Consider the following 14,452-nt stretch of genomic DNA (forward strand, 5'->3'; position numbering starts at 1 on the left):
GCTGATCTGAATCTCAGTCCCCAGCAAGGCCACGTAGTAAACTCCTCTCCTTGGATTGTGCCACCTTGGAGGAAATGAGATCACACGGGTCCACAGAGTATACCCTACTCTTGACAAAGGACTCAAAAGTGAAGTAACTGGTAGGGAAATGCCCCAAAAAGGGGAAAAAAAAGAAGACTATAGAAGGTTACTTTCTTGGTGAACAGGTACTCTCTTCTGTCCTTTTGGATGAGGAAGCACAATGTTTACTATCAGGGGAAGACATAAAAATCAAGCCTTCTGCACTCACAACCTCCAAAATAAATATGCAACGGTCCCAGGACATGGAAGAGCTCAAAAAGGTTATTAAAAATCAAGTAAGAAAGGTGGAGGAAAAATTGGGGAGAGAAATGAGAGCGATCCAAGAAAAATCATGAAAAGCGAGTCAACAGCTTGTGAAAGGAGACCCAAAAAAATGCTGAAGAAAATGACACCTTTAAAAAGAGCCTAACTCAGTTGGATTCAGAGAGGGCAACTCCGATGGGCCAGCCAGGTTTTTTGAATGCCAAATGTACGCTTGCCAAAAAGACTATTTTATAGACAACTTGCATGGGGCAGGCCATCACATGGTGGCCAGAAGAAGAGATAGAAGGACACTCTCAAAGTCTCTTTCAAGAACTTTGTGTTTGACTGTGCAACATAGGAGACACTGGCATAGGACGACTCAGGACGGCATGCCCACATCAGAAAAGATGCTGTGCTCTTTGAGCAAAGCAGAATTGAGACAGCACAAAGTAAACACAGGAAGAGCAAATTTGGAATATCCACTCCAAATAGTCACACAGACTATTGCCTAACCTGTGGTAGAGTGTTCCGAGCTCATATTGGTCTGATCAGCCACAAACAGACACACCGAAATTTTACTTTACAATGGTGATGTCATTTTGATCCTCTTCGAAGATCAAGAACAACAACCAAACAAACAAATCAATTAGCAAAAGAGGTCAAAAAAGTCAATGAGGAGGTGGATGCTTTATTTTTTAAAACATTAACTATTCTTTAATATTTCCATAAATAGTTCTTTCTGTACATAACAAAGTTTGACAAAATTTTGCAAATATATACTTAAGTTCATATTTGAGGACCTCCAGTGGAACAAAGAGGACTCTTTCACCAGGTCTTGTCAGACTTTGGCTCCTAGAGATGTCTTATCCTGTTCAGTCCCATCTCTCCTTCCTTAGTATCAATGTCACCCCCAAAGAGAGGCAGGCCTCCAATGTCACAAGACCCTCAGGAAGAAGGCCTGGTCTGGGCAACCGCTCAGTAAACAGGCCAGCACAGATGGGATGGCAGGAGGGGCCACTTTGCAGGAACTGGGGGGGGGGGGGGTAAAGGCAGAGGGAGCAGAGATGGGAGGGCCAGGCCACCAGTAAAGGGCTCCTGGATGAGGCTGAGGTCTCAGAGCTGTGGCTAATTGGGGTACACGTATGACAGGCCTGGCGGCAGGCCTGGTGTAAAGCACAGAAGCAGGGGGCTGTAGACGTGGAGGCGGAAGCATGGAGGAGGGTCAGGGGGCCTCAAATCCTGCAGCTGGTGCTTCAGCTTCATGCAGCTATTCTGGAATCAGGTTTTTATCTAAACTTCTGAGAGCTGCTTCTTGCCAGGAAGTTTGTGCCTCTTGGCAGCTCCCAGGTAGTGGTGGCGTTTGAAGGAGCTCTCCAGAGTGCTGATCTGCTTGGTTGTAAAAGCCATGTGCAGGCGGCGAGGGCCCCAGGCATGGGGTTCAGGGCCTGGGCCCTCCGACAGCCCGTAGCTGCCACTGCTGACCTCAGGGGAAGCCTCCTTTTCCAGAGACCTGGATTTGACTGAGGAAGACTCTCCGAAGGTGGTGGCAGCGGGTAGCATCGGGACCCACGAACTCATTGAAGGGCCTGCTGACCCTGAAGTATCAGGAAGGCCTAATGAAATAAGATCTCCCCGCAAGGACCTGGTCGCCTTGGCGTTCCCCTGTGGCGGAAGCCTCAGAGTCACGTTGGCTGAGGTGTGAGGGCTTCTGGCTGCTCTGAGAGAGCCATTACACAGAGAATGGGGCCTTCGACATTAGGAGGCTGGTAGGCACGAAAGGGGATGGACTTTGGCTCAAGATGGATGCTTTAAAAAGCAGAATTAGCCAAATGGAAAAGGAGGTTCAAAAATCTCACTGAAGAGAATAGTTCTTTAAAAATTAGAATGAAACAGATAGAAGATAACAACTTCATGAGAAATCAAGAAATTACAAAACAAATCCAGAAGAATGAAAAAATGAAAGGTAATATGAAATATCTCATTGGAAAAGAAAACAATTGACCTGGAAAATGAATCCAGGAGAGACAATTTAAAAATTATGGAAATATCTGAAAGCCACAACCAAAAAAAGAGCGTGGACACCACCTTTCATGAAGTCATCAAGGAAAACTGTCATGATATTCTAGAACCAGAGGGCAAAATATATATTGAATGAATCCATCGATCACATCCTAAAAGAGATCCAAAAAGAGAAACTTCTAGGAATATTGTAGCCAAATTACAGCTTTCCCATGTCAAGGAGAAAATATTGCAAACAGTCAGAAAGAAACAATTGATGTATTGTAGAAATACAATCAAGATAACAAGATCTAACATCTTTTACATTAAGGGATTGAAGGGCTTGGAATATGATATTCCAGAAGTCAAAAGAACTAGGATTTAAACCAAGAACCACCTACCCAGCAAAACTGAGTATAATACTTCAGGGGAAAAAATGATCATTCAATTAAATAGAGGACTTTCAAGAATTCTTGATGAAAAAACCAGAGCTGAAAAGAAAATTTGACTTTCAAACACAAGAATCAAGAGAAGCAGGAAAAGAGAAACAGGAAGGAGAAAGTACAAGGGCCTTAATAAAATTGAACTGTTCACATTCCTACGTGGAAAGATAATATTTGTAACTCTTGAAACTTTTCTCAGTATCTGGGTACCTGGAGGGATTATACACTCACTCATACACACACACACACACACACACACACACACACACACACACACACACACATATATATGTATAGAGAGAGAGAGAGAGACAGAGAGACAGAGAGAGAGACAGACACAGAGAGACAGACACAGAGACAGAGACAGAGAGCACAGGAGGAGTTGAATAGGAAGGGATCATAAATAAAAAATAAAATTAAGGAGTGAGAAAGGAATGTATTGGGAGGGGAAAGGGAGAAATGGAAAAGGGCAATTTTTTTTCGTGGAAGAGGCAAGAAAATGATTTTCCAATGGAGGGGGAAAGGGAGGAGGTGGGAGGGAAAAAGTGAAGCTTATTCTCATCACATTTGACTCAAGGAAGGAATAACATGCACACTCAATTTGGTATGAAAATCTATCTTACACTACAGGAAAATAGGGGAGAAGGGGATAAGCAGGGTGGGGGATGATGGAAGGGAGGGAAAATGGGAGGAGGGAGCAATTAGGAGTAAACACCCTTGTGGAGAGATAAGGTCAAAAGAGAGAATAGAAGAAATAGGGGGCAGGATAGGATGGAGGGAAATATAGTTAGTTTTACATAACATGACTATTGTGAAAGTCATTTGCAAAACTACATATATATAGTCTATGTTGTACTGTTTGCCTTCTCATTGAGGATGGGTGAGGAGGGAGGAAAGAAGAGAAGTTGGAACTCAAAGTATTAGCAACAAATATTACTTGTTTTTGCGTGCAACTGGGAAATAACAATACAGGGCATGGAGTACAGAAGTTTATCTTGCCCTATAAGACAAGAGAGAAGATGGGGACAAGGGAAAGGAGGGGTTTTAGAAGTGAGGGCACATTGGTGGAAAGGGCAATCAGAATGCAAGGCATTTTGGGGTGGGGGAGGGGAGATATGGGGAGAAAATTTGGAACTCAAATTTTCTGGAAATTAATGTTGAAAACTTTAAATAAACAAATGAATTTAAATAAAAAAGAAACATAATAAGTTTTGAGGATATAACTGTCCATGAGATCATATTTCTGTCTAGTCATACAGAATAATGACCTTCATAGATATCCCTTTTAAAGTTTCTATTTTTCCATCACCCTGATGAACTTGGCTTCAGACAACCTGAATATGAATCTCAATATAGGGCTAGCTACTTTTGTGATACTGGTTGAGGCCCTTGCTTCTGATCACTTCAATTGGCTGATCTCTAAAGTAATCAGGCAGACTGAGATGACTTGTAAGGATCTTTGGCTCCAAATCCAGGATTTTATGCTAAAATGAGCACTGACTCTAATATTTGTGGTTAAATGACTTTCATATGTAATTAAAGGTTAACAATATTTTGAGGAGCAATTACTTATGATGCCTCTACCATGTTATCTGCCCACATCTCACCCTTTATTTAAAAAAAAAAAATTTGCCTCAGTTCCAGCATTTTTTTTTTCTCAATAAGTAACTTTTCCTTAGAAAACTTCTAGTTTTCCGCTATTCAGAAAGGTGCAATGACTAAAATTCAGGCCGGAGCCAGGATTTTTGCATTTGAATTCTGCCTCTGGCACTTAGCAGCTGAGTGAGAGTTAACCACTTTTCTTCTCTAGCTCTTAGCTTCCTCATCTGTAAAATGGGAATGATGACAATAGTACCTACCCTGTAGATGAGTCATAATTGGTAAATCATTTTGTAAACTTTAAAGTATCACTTATTATTACTCGAAGTATTAGTACTGTACTGAATTGTTTGTATTGTGTTAACCAGATATCTCCTAACAAGGAAACTCCCACTGTCCACGCAGTTTGTCCAGTACTTTGCAGCTACTGCATTTAAAGTGATACCTTGGTAATTAGAGGATAAGGGATTTGTACAGGGTCATATAGCCAGAAGCAGGACGTGAAAGTATTTTTCTTGATTCAATTTTTCTACTAGGGACTTATGTTAGTCAAGCTTTAGACCATCCCTTCCTATTTGAGGTAAAAAACACTCGTAAATCGTATCTACAATTTGACCTTACTTGTGAAATATGTAGCTGGAACATAAGAAGGAAATTTAAAACCATTATTAGGAGTTATATCAATCTGTTGAATTTTAATGATCAATAAATACGATGTTTACTCATTTCTCCCTTCCGTTACAGACTAACTGATATCATGAAAGGAATTTGCTATCACCAATTAACTCTAAGATTAAAAGGAAATGAATCACATTCCTAAGCTTTGAGCCTGTTGTATCCCTTTTTTCCCACTGTACCAAATTCATATGTAGTAGAATAAGCAGTTTTACGCGGAAGTCTTATGACGGACTCCACTTAGAATTAAAATAACTGGATTATTTTTATTTATTTATTTAACTTTTAACATTCATTTTCACAAAATTTTGGGTTCCAAATTTTCTCCCCCCTTTTCCCCTTCCCCCACCCCAAAAAACCGAGCATTCCAATTGCCCCCATCACCAATCTGCTCTCTCCTCTACCATCCCTCTCTGCCTTTCTCTCCATCCTCTCTTCTGTCATGTAGGGCCAAATAATTTTCTATACCCCTTTACCTGTGTTTCTTATTTCCTAGTGGCAAGAACAGTACTCTACAGTTGTTCCTAAAACTTTGAGTTCCAACTTCTTTTCCTCCCTCCTTCCCCACCCCCTCCCTTTGGAAGGCAAGCAATTCAATATAGGCCAAATCTGTGTAGTTTTGCAAATGACTTCCATAACAGTCGTGTTGTATAAGACTAACTATATTTTCCTCCATCCTATCCTGCCCCCAATTACTTCTATTCTCTCTTTTCATCCTGCTCCTCCCCATGAGTGTCGACGTCAAATTGCTTCCTCCTCCCCATGCCCTCCCTTCCATCTTCCCCCCCACCCTGTTTATCCCCTTATCCCCCACTTTCCTGTATTGTAAGATAGGTTTTCATACCAAAATGAGCGTGCATTTTATTCCTTCCTTTAGTGGAATGTGATGAGAGTAAACTTCATGTTTTTCTCTCACCTCCCCTCTTTATCCCTCCTCTAATAAGTCTTTTGCTTGCCTCTTTTATGAGAGATAATTTGTCCCATTCCATTTCTCCCTTTCTCCTCCCATATATTTCTTTCTCACTGCTTGATTTCATTTTTTAAGATATCATCCCATCCTCTTCAATTCACTCTGTGCACTCTGTCTCTATGTGTGTGTGCGTGTGCATGTGCATGTGTGTGTGTGTGTAATCTCACCCAGTACCCAGATACTGAATAGTTTCAAGAGTTACAAATATTGTCTTTCCATGTAGGAATGTAAACAGTTCAGCTTTAGTAAGTCCCTTATGACTTCTCTTTGTTGTTTGCCTTTTCATGCTTCTCTTCATTCTTGTGTTTGAAAGTCAGATTTTCTTTTCAGCTCTGGTCTTTTCATCAGGAATGCTTGAAAGTCCTATATTTCATTGAAAGACCAATTTTTCCCCTGAAGTATTATACTCAGTTTTGCAGGGTAGGTGATTCTTGGTTTTAGTCCTAGTTCTTTTGACTTCTGGAATGTCCTATTCCACGCCCTTCAATCTGCTAATGTAGAAGCTGCTAGATCTTGTGTTATCCTGATTGTATTTCCACAATACTTGAATTGTTTCTTTCTAGCTGCTTGCAATATTTTCTCCTTGACCTGGGAATTCTGGAATTTGGCCACAATGTTCCTAGGAGTTTCTCTTTTTGGATCTTTTTCAGGTGGTGATCAGTGGATTCTTTCAATATTTATTTTGCCCTCTGGTTCTAGAATATCAGGGCAGTTTTCCTTGATAATTTCATGAAAGATGATGTCTAGGCTCTTTTTTTGATCAAGGCTTTCAGGTAGTCCCATAATTTTCAAATTGTCTCTCCTGGATCTATTTTCTAGGTCAGTTGTTTTTCCAATGAGATATTTCACATTATCTTCCATCTTTTCATTCTTTTGGTTTTGTTTTGTGATTTCTTGGTTTCTCATAAAGTCATTAACCTCCATCTGTTCCATTCTAATTTTGAAAGAATTATTTTCTTCAGTGAGCTTTTGAACCTCCTTTTCCATTTGGCTAATTCTGCTTTTGAAAGCATTCTTCTCCTCATTGGCTTTTTGAACCTCTTTTGCCAATTGAGTTAGCCTATTTTTCAAGGTGTTATTTTCTTCAGCATTTTTTTGGGTCTCCTTTAGCAGGGTGTTTAATTGTTTTTCATACTGTGCTTGCTTGTCTCTCATTTCTCTTCCCAGTTTTTCCTCCACCTCTGTAACTTGATTTTCAATATCCTTTTTGAGGTCTTCCATAGCCTGAGCCCATTGAGTGGGCTGGGATACAGAAGCCTTGACTTCCGTGTCTTTCCCTGATGGTAAGCATTGTTCTTCCTCATCAGAAAGGAAGGGAGGTAATACCTGTTTACTAAGAAAGTAGCCTTCTATAGTCTTATTTTTTTCCCCTTTTCTGGGCATTTTCCCAGCCAGTGACTTAACTTCTGAATATTCTCTTCACACCCACTTCACCTCCCAATCTGCCCAGCCATGCTTGGGGTCTGAGATTCAAATGCTGTTCCCAAGCCTCAGGGCTTCAGCAGGGGCGGGGCTGCTATTCAGTGTCAGATCAAGTTCAGGTGCTCAGGCGGGGGCAGGGCAGCCTCACGGGCTCAGTTCCCTCAGAGGGTTTATGCAGAGACCTTCAACAATGGATCCAGGCTCCTGCAGGCTTAGGGAGCACCAGTCTGCTCCCGTCTCCACTGCTGCCTCCAGAGGGGGCCTGACTTATGGGGGCACCCCACTCCCCTCTCGACCCTCCAAAGAGACCCTCTCACCAACCCTTGTCACCTGTGGGTGGAGGGATCCGTGCGGCTTCTGGAGATCCGGTCCCTGAAGTCTGCTCGGATCCGCTCTTCTCTGCATGGTGCAGCTTCTGCACTGTGCTCGGCTCCGCGTCCGTAGCGAAGGACCTTTTGAGAGAGGTTTTCAGGCTCTCTGGAACAGAAATCTCGTCTGCTCCGTTGTTCTGTGGCTTCTGCTGCTCCAGAATTTGTTCGGAGTTCTTTTTTTGCAGTTATTTTATAGGCTGTGGGTTTGGAGCTAGCGTATATGCGTCTTTCTACTCTGCCATCTTGGCTCCGCCCCCAAGTAACTGGATTTTTTGGGTAATGTATAGCCAATGTCTCATTAGAGGAAGAAATAAAGAAAAAAGGAGAGAACCTAAAAACTATGGAAAAACAGGAAGTTGGCAGAGGATTGAACAAAAAGGAGAATAAAAACAATGGATCTGAACTCATTCTGCTGAGCTTTACCCAAAGTCCAGAACTTCGAAAAAATTTCTTTCTCACTTTTTTAATCATGTGTATTATCACAATTATAGGAAGCATATACTCATTGTCATAATCTTGACTGCCAGCCAGACTTTTTTTTCTAATCTTCTTATCAATAGGGGATACTTCCTTCTCTGCAGTGATTGCTCCTAAAACGGTTGTGGATTTAGTCTATGAGAAGACAACCATTTCCCTCGAAGTCTGTCAGATTCAGCTCTTCGCAGAGCCTTTTGTGGTGGAGTCAGAATTATCCTTCTTATGGTTATGGCTTATGACTGTTATGTGGCAATCTGCAAACCCATGCACTATATGACCATCATGAACACTCCTGAGTGCCACCTGCTGGTGGTAGCAGCCCGGATGACAGGCGCCATACATGCCACTATACAGCTTCTCTTCGTGGTCCAACTTCCCTTCTGGGGCCCTAATATTATTGATCACTTCATGTGTTATTTTTTCCCATTGCTGAAACTGATCTGTATAGATACCCAAGTTCTTGACCCTTTAGTCATTGCTAACAGTGAGGTGCCTGTCAATGTTTCTCATACTAGCTGTCTCCTATGTAGTTATCCTATGTTCCCTGAATGGTGGTAGTTGAGAAGGAAGGCAGAAGGTTCTTTTTATCTGCAGCTCTCACTTCACAGTGGTGGTCTTGCTTTTTGTTCCCCGTATATTCTTGTATGTGAGACCAATAGCCATTTTTGCTATAGATAAAGTTGTATTTGCATGTGTTTGTATGATTACCCCTATGTCAAACCCGTGATCTACTCCCTTAGGAATACAGAAGTTAAAAATGCCATAAAGAAACTCTGGATCAGATGGATGTCTTTGATTGTTCAGCAAAAGTCATCTTGCTAACTGAAAATCTTTCAGATACAACTGAAGGATGCAATTTGTATTTTCTTTTAAATTTTAGACTGGAATACAAAATGAGAAATTTTTTTTAAAAAGCAACTTAAAATCTAAAACTAAAATAACAAGAAATTTTAAAAAAATTCCCATGAGCACATCAAAATACACACCAATATATTTCCATTTCAGGAACGCTCATATACGAAATACTATGATTTTATTGAGAGCTATATATAATCTCTTTGCTACCTCATAAGTTTTCTTTTGATCTCTGCTGTTCAATTCTTATTTTGTTCTTTCCTCCCCTCCTCTCCTCCCTCAGGAGGCTCAAATTAATCATGGAGATACATGCACACTCACAAACATATGTGCAAATATGTAATTTATGCATTCATTTAGAGACATAGACACCCTGATATACACACACACACATGTACACAGAATTGCACATACATACACTTAGATGTCTATACTTTCATTGTCATATATAGATATGTATGTTCATATTCATCTGTGTAAAATTGTAATTTTTTTTATTTGTCCTCTGTTTCTCCAAGTGTGGGTAACCTTTTCTTTCAAGTCCACCGACTTGTCATTTCCAACGCCACAGGAATATCCCCAATTTATTATGTCTAGCTGTTTTAAGTAGTCCAAAATAACATTGAAAAGCATAGGTGACTTATAATGTGATTTCCCCATTTTCTCTTTTGTTTAAAACTACTTTAGCTTTAAATTTTATGAGGTCATGATTAACACCCCTGCTCCTTTTTTCCCTAATGAGTTCTATTCTCATTTTTATATTATGTTTATATGTATTTCTTATTTCCTATACTTCCTGACTCCTCTACTTTGCTTCAACCGATTTTCTTGCTGTCCTACTTATCATCCCCCCATTTATCCTCCCATTCCCATTAATCTAAACACTTCTCGATACCCCTTTCATCCTATTCTCTCACCTCCCCTCTAGAGATCCCTTACTTATCCTTTCCTCCTCCCTATTCCCTTAACTTTTTATTGCTCTCTGAGTTTAGAAGACTTTTATATTCATCTAAATATATACGAATTGTTCCCTCTTGAACCCATTCCTTATGAAAGTTGGTTTCCAGAGCTACCTCATCACCCACCTGATTCCTCCATGTAAGTTCTTCCTCTCACACCTCATTTGCATAAACGAATTAATATTTTTACCTGTTCTTCAACAGCTTTACTTTTTAAAATCATGGCATACTCAGGTCTACCACAATCTTTTTTTAAGAATTACGCAATTACTAATGACAATTTTAGACATATGCTTCTCATTTTACATACAGAAAAGGTTAACAGTCTTTTGCCATATACCATATATTTCTCTTGGCTCCTGTATATTAAATCTTGTATTAAGTTCAGGTTATTTTTGTAAACAAACCCTGAACGTCCAACATTTCATTAAGTGTCTATTTTGTTTTTATTTAGGATTATGCTTAGCTTTGATGTGTTGCTCCTGCCTTTGTTGTTGTTGTTGCATTCGCCTCCATTCTTGAAGGGGTCCATGACATCAGGGAAATGGTAACATGACTTGCAGTTGATTTTGATTTGAGTTAGGGAGGGCTGTCCAAGTCACCAGCCCTGATTTCTCCTTCAGAGTCATCTGGGTCCAGTAATCAGATATCCTTCAGAATGATTGGAGATGGCCCAGCATGCAATGGGAGACCCAGGCTTTTTTAGTCTAGGACCCTTTAAGGTTCTCACTTATAGTGAGGTATGTTCATTCAATGAATAGACCTCTTCAAGAAGTGAGACAAGAGACAGTGATTTTAATTAGAAAAAAAAATCAAGCGGTGAGGGGAAGACCCTCAGGATTGCTGTTCCAAAGACAAACAGTTACCATTGTCATTCACTGTAACCCAAGAGGGCCCAAAATACAACCATTAAGTGCAGCTTGGGCAGATACCTATTGTGGTGTAATCTATAAGCTTCAGAGTGAAGTGGATTTTAAGGAGAGAGGAAGAGAAAGAGAGAGGAGAGAGGAGAGAGAGAGAGAGAGAGAGAGAGAGAGAGAGAGAGAGAGAGAGAGAGAGAGAGAGAGAGAAGCAAGAAAGAAAAGAAGGAAGGAAGGAAGAAGGAAAGAAAAAAGAAAGAAATCTAGCCAATAAAAGCTAAGTTAATTGGGCAGATTCTGGCCATCAAACTTTACTTTCATTTGGAGAGCAAAGGGAGAGGACCAGCTGAATTACCCAAAGCTGGGTTCCCTTTCTGGCAGCTCAGGGTACTCCCAGGGTGTATTTGTCCTTCTCTTTTAGGAGGATCATACCATCAGGGAAATGATGACATAACTTGCATTTGACTTTGATTTGAGGTAGGTATGGCAATTTTGGACAGAATCTCAGTTCTTTTGCTTTTAAATATATAGTTTTCCAAGGTCTTTGGTCTTTTAGTGCCACTTCTGCTAGGTTTTGCAGGATTTAATTGTGACATCACCATATTAAACTGTTTTCTTTTTCTTGTTGCTTGTAATGTTTTATCATTGAACTAGATGTTTCAAAATTTGACTATGATATAATTGTTAATTTTCCTTGCAGCATTTATTTTAGTGGTAATTGGTGAATTCGTTCCATTTCTGCTTTTCCCTCTTGTTCTACTACTTCAGGACAATTTGCTTTAATTATTTCTTGTATTATTTCATCAAGATTAGTTTTTTTTAAATCATAGCTTCAGATACTCCTACCATTAACATATTTTCTCTTCTTGATTTGTTGCCAAATCAATTATTTTTCTTATGAGATGTTACAGATTACCTTCCATTTTTCATTCTTCATATTTTTATTGATGTCTTATAAGTTTGCTAGCTCCTTCTTGTTCAATTCTGATTTTCAAGTTGTAACTTTCCTCCTTAAGGTTCTGTATTTCCTCTTACAATTCGTTGGTTTTCTTTCCACGACAAAGTGTGCGTTCGTCCTTCGTTGCCAAAGACCATGCCATCAGAGAAATGATGACACGACTTTCACTTGACTTTGTTTTGAGTGAGGGAGGGCTGTGCAAATCACCAGCCTCACTTCTCCTCCAGAGCCGTCTGAATCCAGTGATCACATATTCAACAGGATGACTGAAGATGACCCAGTGTGAGGCAATTGAGGTTAAGTGTCTTGCCCAAGGTCACACAGATAGTGAGTGTTAAATGTCTGAGGTAAGATTTTGAACTCAGTTCCTCCTGACTCCTGCTCTGGTGCTCTATCCACTGCACCACCTAGTTGTCCCCATCCTCATCTCATTGTTGGTGGATCTGTGAGCTGATCCAACCATTCTGGAAAGCAATTTGGAACTATGCCCAAAGGGTTACAAAAATATTCATATCCTTTGACCCAGCAATATTGTTTCCAGGACTGTATCCCAAAGAGATCATGAAAAGGGGAAAGAGTTATCCATGTACAAAAATATTAGTAACATCTCTCTTTCTGGTGGTCAAGGACTATAAACTGAACTGCTGTCCATCAACTGTGGAATGGCAGAACAAGTTGTGGTATATGAATGTAATGTAATATGGAATGGTTGTTGTCCTTCGTTTTCGAAAAGAAGAAAATGACATCACCCTTGTAAAGTGAAATTTCAGTATGTCTGATTGTGGTTGATCAGACCAATACAAGCTCGGAATGCTCTACCACAAATTGGGCACAGATAGTCCACTTGAATATTTGAGGTAGATACTCCAAATTTGTGCATCTTATGTTTGTTTTGTGCTGTCTTAATTCTGCTTTGCTCAAAGAGCACAACACAGTTTCTGATGTGGGCAAGTCATGCTGAGTGGACCTGTGCCAGTGTCTCCAATGTTGCACAGTCAAATCCAAAGTTCTTGAGAGAGACCTTGAGAGTGACCTTGTATCGCTTCTTCTGGAAACGATGTGATCACCTGCCCAATGTGAGTTCTCCATAAAATAGTCTTTTTGGCAAGCATACATTTTGCATTGGAACAATGTGGCCAGCTCATCAGAGTTGTACTCTTTGACCTATAATTTGAATGCCTGGTAGTTCAGTTGCAACAAAGACTTCAGTGTCTGGTACCATTTCCTGCCAGGTGATCTTCCGAATCTTCCTAAGACAGTTCAAATGGAAGCAATTTAGTTTTCTGGCATTATACTGGTATACAGTCCATGTTTCACAGGCATACAACAATGAGGTAAGCACAACGGCTCTGTAGACCTTCAGGTTGATACTCAATCTAATACCTCTTCTCTCCCAAACTTTTTTCACAGTCTCTGAAAAGCTACACTAGCCCTTGCAATGCATGCATCAAACTCATTGTCAATGTGTACATCACTGGAAATACATTGCCAAGGTAAGTGAACTTATCCACAGCATTCAAAATTTCTCCATGTGTTTTAATCAGTGATTCCATGTGTGGATGATGTGGTGGTGGCTGATGGAGTGCCTCTGTTTTCTTGGTGTAAATTATTAGGCCAAAATTAACACAGGCAGCAGAGAATTGATCCATACTTTGTTGCATCTCGGTTTCAAAGGCTGCATTGAGCAGTACAATCATCTGCAAACAAAAAATCATGCACCATTATCCCCAGGAATTTTTTTGCCTTGTAGCCTTTTCAAATTGAAAAACTTACCATCAGTATGGTAGTTGACCTAGATGCCATGTTCATCCCCATTGAAAGCATTGTAATGGAATGGAATACTACTGTGATATAAGAAATGACGAACAGGAAGTCTTCACGGAGGCCTGAAAGGACTTATATGAACTGATGAACCACTTACATGAACCACAGTGTGCAAGGGATTTTTCTAGTAGTCTTAGCTCTTCAGAGCAAGGCAAGGACCTAAAACATTCCCGAAGGACTCTAGAGGCAAAATGCCATACATATTCAAAGAAAAAACTACGGAATTGGAATGCAGAATGAAATAGAATATTTTATTTTGTGTTAGGTTTTGTTTTGGTTTGTTTGTTTGTTTTTTTATGTATCACCCAATCATTTTAATTCGTCTATGCAACATGACTAATGTGAAAATATATATAATAAGAATGTATGTAGGTCAAGATGGTGGAGCAGAGAGACACATATACTCTAGCGCTTCCCCCACAGCCCACCAAATACCTGTGAAAAATGACTCTGAACAAATTCTAGAGCAGCAGAAGCCATAGAACAACAGAGTGAAAGAGGTTTCCAGCCAAAGATAACATGGAAGGCTGACAGGAGAGGTCTATCTCATGGGACACTGAGCAGAGTGTAGCCTAGCCCTGACCACATGTCACTGGGAGGAACAAGACATCAACAGACCTCTGGGGCAGAATTCCCAGCAAGGAGGGTCCCAGATCCCTCAACTCACAAGCAACAAAGAAAGCCCCAAAGGTCAGTGTGGGAGGGCTTTCCAAGCTG

The 14,452-nt window shown here is 40.3% G+C and overlaps 1 pseudogene; it reads right to left on the bottom strand.

Annotated features, from left to right (window-relative positions):
* Positions 1-1,258: 1,258 nt before the first annotated feature.
* Positions 1,259-13,714, bottom strand: LOC140516721 (uncharacterized; annotated as a pseudogene).
* Between the last annotated feature and the right edge of the window lie 738 nt (positions 13,715-14,452).

This window comes from Notamacropus eugenii, chromosome Y (assembly GCF_028372415.1).
Source record: "Notamacropus eugenii isolate mMacEug1 chromosome Y, mMacEug1.pri_v2, whole genome shotgun sequence".
Lineage (NCBI taxonomy): Eukaryota > Metazoa > Chordata > Mammalia > Diprotodontia > Macropodidae > Notamacropus > Notamacropus eugenii.